The sequence below is a fragment of the Melospiza melodia genome, chromosome 4 (assembly GCF_035770615.1).
Source record: "Melospiza melodia melodia isolate bMelMel2 chromosome 4, bMelMel2.pri, whole genome shotgun sequence".
Classification (NCBI taxonomy): Eukaryota; Metazoa; Chordata; class Aves; order Passeriformes; family Passerellidae; genus Melospiza; species Melospiza melodia.
The window spans coordinates 83,664,222-83,672,660 of NC_086197.1; positions in this window are offsets into that span (position 1 = coordinate 83,664,222).

Sequence of the window (8,439 nt, forward strand, 5' to 3'; positions counted from 1 at the left end):
CTCTCAGATGACATGCTTTCCTAGAAGGCATGCTTGCAGCTCAGTGACAAACAGGACTCAATACTGAATTTCTGCAGCTCGCACAGGAGGTTCTCACAGCTCCTGGGTTTCAGCCTGAGCACAGGAAAAGAAAGCAAGCAGCACTGAAGTCACTGCTGTGGCCAGGCAGCTGCCTTCTGTAACCAATACATGCTTGCAGGAATGAGCATCACTTACCAAAGGGTCTGACAGGGAGGAAAAGGGCCAAGGTGTGCAGTATGAAGCTCTCACTGAAGGCAAGAGATAATGTGCACAGAAGGAGATTCTGTGAAACAAGCACAGCCATACCACCTACCACACTATGGGCAAGGCACCTAACCTTCTATGCAACTGCTAAAATTAAAAAAAAAAAAGATTAGCAGATATTTTTTTAATGGTAATAAATCAGATTACGGGGAAACTTGTCTTAGCGGGACCCAGTGGGAGAAATTATTTCAGTTCACAATTCAGTAATATCTCTGGGGCAGCAGAGGACAAGCTAAAACCTGAAGAACAGAGAACTAAAAAGGAAAGAGAATCAACGCACACCCTGCTCCACACACTGAACACTTGACATCACAAGAAAGACCCCTTCCCACACAGATCACCAGCACCTTACTGCTCCTCCCTGCCAATCAGCCTTTCTGCAAGTGTAACTGCAACCTTAGCTCTTTTTAAATATCACACCTGCCTGATAAATTGTTCCTCTTAAATCCATAGCAATAATGGTTTTACCTTAGAGCTTCAGATTAAGATATACACTTTTGCACATTGCTAATCTTAGCATAACTCATGTTTCAGGAAAGCAGACCTATTAGTAAATACAGATCAAATTGTGAAACTGTATTACAGTATAGGAAATCTTTCTTAATCTAGATAAAATCCCCTCTTCTTAGATCTTATAGATCAATCATAAGCAAATTTTTTCCATTAACATCAGATAAGCAATCATTATCAAATCAAGCAATGAAATGTTGAATTCCTGATTTATTAGGAATTCAATAAATATAGCTAATCTGTATATATTCACCTCTCTCCAGCCTTAGACTACAATTTCTCAGGCTAGGGATTGTCTTTTCCTGAATGTATGGCGAGTGGTTAGCTAAGTGTGGGCGCTGGCATAAATAAATAATGACATCATAGTCACTAGGGACACTTTAATATAATTATACTCTGATTTAACTGTGAAGCTCTTCCAAAATCCCAGGTGAGTAATGATATTCAGAATCCTGTTTTACATTTACCTTATCAGGAGTTTCCTTCCAACAAAACAACTAGAACCATACATGTGCTGCCTATCTACTCTTTCCCATGCACTCACCAATGCTCAAGACAACCCCTCTTGCTCAAATGCTGTGGGACAGATTCTTCTCTATATACTGCTTCTGAGTTCTTTTTTACTTTCTTTTGAAAACACAGTATCAGCCAGAACTGAAGAGGGAAGAACACCTTTGGAGAGTTGCTTATTGTGATCATGGGATGCTTAAGGCAACAGATGAAGCAATGAAACCATTGCATGGAAAGAGAACATGCCAAGGAGCACCAAGGAGCCTGCCAGCTCAGGGAAGAACAAAAAGAACCTCCCAGACATGAGGAGCCTGGATACAGTTTGCTATAACTTCAGGAAGTTACTGAATCAGCTAAAGCAAGGACTCACCTGAAAGAGTAGAAATTGTTGGGATTTTTAAAAATCTTGTTTGCCTTTTTCAAGAGTTCTAAGCTTTCTCAATTTAAAAATTGGTTTTCTAGTTTTTGTTCAAATAAAGTTTGCCTTGTTTGAAATAAAAAAAAAATAAACCATCAAATTTAGTCTAACTTGAGTTAGAATACAACATAATTTTAAAAAAGATTGCCTGATGCAGAATCCCATCAGGGATGGAAAAATGACTGCCCTTAGAGCTGTCCCCACTGTGAGAGCAAGGAGGGGAGGCTTTCACACTGGGAAGCTTCACTGCTGTCAGAAGTAGAGCAGGAAGTGTGAAAGAAGGAAAGGAATGGAAAAATACAAGATATTTTGACTGGTAACAGGCCTCCTCACCTCCCCACACACCAAATGTCTTCCTGCAGGGAAGACAGGTGCAAAAGAGAACAAACAAAAGAGAATGAAGAGGAAAAGCAAAGAGCAGTCAAAAGTGAAATGAAGGATAAAGGAAAGCTGGGAATCATGACATTGCTGGTAGCAAAAGAAAAAAGCACAGTAACAGAACTACACAAGAAGGTCTTTCCTTCCCATCATCCATGCAACTCCATCATCCTAAACTGAGCCAATCAGTTCTTGTGAAACTGAGCTCCAGAGCAATGAGACAGCTATTGCTCTCATGAGGTGATGTGAGAACACCCAAGACAAGTGACAAAAGTTGGAGAAAAATGTTCTACTGCAATTGGAAATGGTAAAAAATATATGTCACACATCAAAAGAAGTAGTCTTTCTTGAAAAATTATATATAAAAAAAATAATATGGCATAAATGCTAAACTGCTCCTCAACCCTCAGCACCTGGATAAGAGAAGTGTTTCTTAAAAAGTAGTTTCTAATGTGTCTGATCATTCCACAAAAAGCAAAAGTTAGAATTGGCCAATGCTGTAAGGTAAACACAGTTTTTGTTGATACAACTCTGATTTTAATTTTAAAATAATTAGCTTATACCAAAAAAAGAGTCACAACTGCCTTTTTCTTTAATCTCAAAGCTTGTCTTCATTTAAGTTTGCAAAGCCTGCTGCCAACTGAGACAAACTCTACCTCAAAAAAGGCATTATAGTGGGGGGGGAATACAGCATCACAGTCTTTCTTTCCTCTCTTCCAGTATATCAGCCAATATTCTCTCTGCAAACAGACCTGAACCATATGCAATAGCAAGACACAGTTTTCAACTTTTGCATTCTTTTGCCCGTATCTGAAATCTTACTGTACACATATTTCTCAAAACTAAGTAGAGAAAATGTCATTAATGTAATACATAAAGCCAGGAGAAAGTAAAAATTACAATCATGTGGCCAAGAAAGTCTCAAATTGGGAATGTAGATTTGCATTTTCGCCCTGAGCATTGCCATACATGAGTAAGCATCAGAACAGAAGGATGTGTCACATGGAGTTCACCAGGGGTCTGTCCTGGCTGCAATACACTCCAGTATTTATTCAGAGAGTGCATATTAAATTTACAGATGGCAAGAATCTAGAAGGAAATGAACCTATTGCAAAGGAAAAAAACACTGTGGACAAAAGAAGGAAATAATGTCCAGGAAAAAGAAAACAGAATGCAGCTCAACAGGGACAAGTTGAAGATATTGTAAAAGCAAATGAACCACACAAATACAGAACAGAAGACAGCCAATTAGAAATCAGTTGTGTAGAAAAGGACCTTGAATGATATAAAAGAGAAGCTGAACAGAAGACAACATCAGGCTGTAACAGGTTTCTTAAGGTACCAACAGAATTATGCATGAGCCTGAATACAGAATGCAAAATCTGTAAAAGCCCCCTGCTCTGCAAGGCACAGCTGTGATACTGCCTTGCTCTCACCATACAAAAATAAATAAGTAAAAATTCAAGTGGGCCAACTGGAAGGAATGCATAGGAGAGTTGCAAGAACAGTGCCAGGAAACATGACCCTGGAGGAAACACCGAGCAGTGAGTTTTTGAGTCCAAACAAACTTAGGACCTAAACATGACAAGCTAACAGCCCTCAAGCACATAAAACAATCTCTCCCTGCTGCAGGGAGAGATTGAACAGTTAGTTTCCTACATTCATTGAGGAGAAGGAAAAAAGTAACAGGCTTAGATTTTAACAGCAATGTTTCCACCTCATGTCAAGAGAATTTTCTGTTGGCAAGAAAAATGAAATGTAAGAATGACTTGCCTGAATAAGAGGCCAGACAAACCTTCCTTGAAAAAGGTCAGTTGACTTTGCCTCATAGTAAAGATTGACTCCTCATCTTCCCTGCACCCCCATTATTCTCAGCTTGCCTAAACATTGTCAGAAAAAGAGTTAACAGCCTGCATCCCTCAAATCTCTTCATCGTGACCAGCTGGCCTCTTTCACAGATTAAATAACCATGCCTTGCTGTGTCCTGTTTCTCACCTTCCCCAGATGAGCACAAAGGCTGTCCCTGGTCTGGAGCAGCTCCCTCCCCTCTCCAGAACCCCGTGCACGTGCCCAGGCTATCTCTGCTTTCCCTAAGCTACGCTCTAGAGAGGACACAAAAGCCTTTATGGATGATTAATAGCTACCTTTCAAGGCTAAATGATTTGGCTAAGAAACTACATCTTATAGATCAGTCAGCTAATCTAGACCTTGGCCAGGTCTCTTCTGCTCTTTCCAAGAGGTAGACTAAATACTCAGCTCAACATCTCTCCATTTTTCTCCATTATCCACCACCTATTCAGACAACTATTCCCAAGTTGCACCACTTTACTCAACAGATCATCTCCATTACATTACACCAATGGGTAAGCAGAGAAACCTTAAACCCTAATCAAAACAAATTGTCACTAAATACTCAGAAATAATTCAGGAATTAGTCCTACTTTACAGTTCTGTGTGTTCTGTTTTCCAGTTTTCAGCTCTGCAATGATGAGACTGCATTTTATCTAATGAAGCACACACCATTTTACTACACGTTAGGTAATGCACACAATTCCAAACGGCAGAAGTTCTTTCCTTCTGTTGCTGGAAAAAAGATGAATAATAATGTTAAAATTAGTTACAGCCAATATGTGGTAGATGGACTGTTGCCATATGGTGGTTATGTAAATTAAGTGACAAAATAAGGATCTAGCATTTATAAGCAACTATTGCACACTTCAAAAACCCAGCCTGCCTGTGAAATACCTAGGGGCTCCCACTTATGGGAAAAGATGACTTCAAAACCTTGGATTTTTTTCTGACACTCTGAACAATTATTTCAAGGAAAACATAAGCCTCTTATTTGCCTTACATATAAAGAATATAAAGTCCAATCACCACTCCTGTGCATTACACAAAGTAGTCTTCTTGTCCAATTAAACATCTGTTTTCACTGGGTAAAATGATGTCGCAACTCCACATCGCTGTGTTGCCTGTCTGGAAAGGTGCCTGACTGTATTCATGGGTGACTTAAATGCCCAAACTTAGGACAAAGACAATTTCTCTAAAAGCTGTCAAAGCCACTCATTTTGCTGATTAGACAGGGAATTTAGGACCACCTTTTAGGAGTCCTGATACTCTATGTTCTTGCCATTGAAACATAAAATGGAGGACAGCAAGATACTTCCCAAGCATCACAGCTCAGTAAACTTTAAATATGCTCAAGAGGCAGCATTTCAGACTCCATGTGTAGTAGCTATCATGGAGAAAAGTGATAATTTAAAGTATTTAATTTTTTTATTATTTCAGCAGGCAGGGCTGCAACGACATGTATTTGGCCTTCTAGAGCAGAGAAGGTCAGAGTCTGGCTAGCTGAGGTAACCTCGCTGCATAACCTGCCAGCACCCCTCGGCGTCGTAAGGCCTCGGGCTGTGCTGGTTGCGGACTGGATTGTAACGGATAGACCTGTTCACTAAACCCCGATATAGACAATCATGTGATTGAGAAATACATGGTCAGCCCTGTATGATTGTGATTAAGAGATACATGGTCAACCATATGATTAAGAAATACATAAGCGCATAACCTAAAAATAATATATATCAAGTTACTATTGTTTGCTAAATTCAACCATGTATTGCGCAAATACTAACCATGCGAAAGGCTAAGGTTTTGGGAACTAAGAAGAGCTAGCCGAGAAACAGAAACCAGCCAAACACCACCCCATATAAGGAAGGCAAGAGCTCCAAGGTCAAAAGTACAGGCCTGAGGAAGACTTCAAGCCTTCATCCAGCGACCACCAGAGGGTAGAAGACGACCCCCTAGCAACAACTGGAGCATGCGCCAAGGGAAGAACACGTCTACGGAAATGGACTAGTATAAAAAGGGAACTTGTGAGATACTGGGTGCGGCAGTTGGTGGAGTTGGACTCCCCACAACTCCCCTGTCGCCCAGCGCCGCTTTGCTTATTACCTATGCTTGCTGTAATTAATAAATTCTAATTGGGCAACTTAACTCATTGCGGAGTTCCATTTATAACATGGATCGCTGCTAAACGACAAGAAGGAAGGAGCTGGACACTTGCCGGGGGGGGTAAACTTGGTTTATTGAGAAGCCCACGATGTCCCAGCGAATGACCCAGAACAAAGGGTGCTTAGGGGTTATAAAGGGAAGGAGTGGACCCGGGAGGGGTTTACAGAAAACCAATGGGGGGAGAAGAGGGGATGAGCTTAACACAAATGACATAGTGGAGAGCCCAATAGGTACCAGGTATGGGAGGGTCCGGGACCACAGCCAACCACAACCCCCAAAGAGGAGAATACTGGAATACTAGGTGGAGTGGGGGGGTGATTGACTTGGCCCAGGGAGGAGAAAAAGCACACATATAAGGGAAAAAGGGGAGGAGGAATTATATAACCTAACAGATTGACAATAGAACTGGCAGGGCTGTGGCGGGAAAACTGAGGAGGGCAGAACCATTTGACACAAAATGGGGGGGAGCAGATACATAAAATGGGGGAGGAATTAAATGAACTTAATGAACACACTACAACACAGGGCCACTAGGTATCAAATAGAAAATTGGATCAGAAATCAAAAAACGGTTTCTTCTAAAGATGGGTCACTATTTTAAAAAAATTAGTTCTCATTTCTCAAGTTAAAATGAAAGCACAGCTCCTGCTATGAAAAATAAAAGTTGAAATCAATTATAGTATATAACAGCTTCATAAATCCTTGACATACAGTACAGATTAGATTCTAGACTCCTACTGTCCCACCACACAAAAACATTAGTATTTTTTCCTCTAACCATATGCACAGCGGCTAATTAACACAAAATCCTTTTTCCTTACTGAAAAAGGAGTCTTCAGGCTTTATTAGAAAAACAGGAAAGCAATTAACTAAAGATTAAAGGGGCTCCATCTGCATGAAGCATGATAGAAATTGCCAAAAGGAGCAGGAGACAGGTAACAGAGGATATAACAAAGGCAGGGCAGGGGGAGAAGGCGAGAATGAGCAACAGAAGGTTAATATTAAAATTGCAACTGGAGATCTTTTACAGTAACCTGCTGGAAGTCAGCCAGAGGGGATAAGTGTAATGGAGGTACAAGCTAAGGCAAAAGTCTGTGGACTCTGTTCAGGTCAGACTACCTGATCATAATGGTCCTTTCCACCCTCATAAATCTGAATTACACATGTCTGAAGACAAAAGTGAATACTAAGCACAAAATCAAGGAAAGGTTTAAACCTAAGTTGAACTAAAACCCTTACATTATTATCATGATAGCAAAAGGCATATGTGAAAGGCATTAACTTTATTCTTGACATCTCTAGGCAAGTATTTATCCCTCTATCAGTCCTCACAGGAAGTGCTATGTCTCATAGGGAGTAGCTGCTTGACATCTTTCTGAGGAAAGACTACAGGACAACTCTGCCAAAATTATCCTCTTTGACTCTCCTATCTTAGGGTAACTCTGGGTTTGTAACATATGATCTCCTCATACAGTTTTCTAGCACTGGAACATTATTTAAAAGCCATAAAAGTCACACAATTCTAAGTGTATCTAACAAGCTACATTCCAGCACTGATGGAGGTGGAAGTCTCAACTTATTCATACAACCAGCCCTTTTGCCCTGTGGCAAACTGCAGTACATCTTAACCGGCTTACTTCTGTCCACACAACAGTTGGCATCTTTCTGAGGTCTCTCCTTGCCGTGGTTACTACAGGATCAAGAAGGGTCAAAAAGGGAGCTATGAACTCAGAAGGTCAGTAAGTCTCAGGGGGTCCCAAGTCCCTCAACATGTACTGCTAGAGCTCTCAAAGGTCCTGTCATGAGCGCTGATATTACATAACGTATTAGATTTACTTGAAAGTCCATTTTGATGGAAAGATGCAAATGTGAACCACACTGCAAGCATGTTGTATAGCTCCTACAACACCTTGGATGGATTTATCTGCCTGGAGCCATGACAGACCACAACCAGAACCAGGTGCTGTTGTGCACCTCACCATGGCTCATATGCTCTCAGTGACCAGAGGGAAAGCTGACAGCACAGAGCTTCTCAGGGGTCATCAAAACCTCAGAGCTCCTTAAGGATAGTGACTCACTGGTGGATCACCTGACAGTGAAAACACGACAGCCAATCTGGCAGGTGCAGCACCCTGTTAGCTCATCTCCACCGCAGACAAAAATAGTCTGCATGTTGGATGAGCAGCTTCTCCCTAATGACTCTATCTGGCCATCACTGAGACTACAACTGATATCACCAGAATCACAACAGCCCTAAAGGAAGAGCCTAGTCTCATATAAACTCTCTTTTCTCTTCAGACAAAACAGAATTTAATGGAACAGTGTTG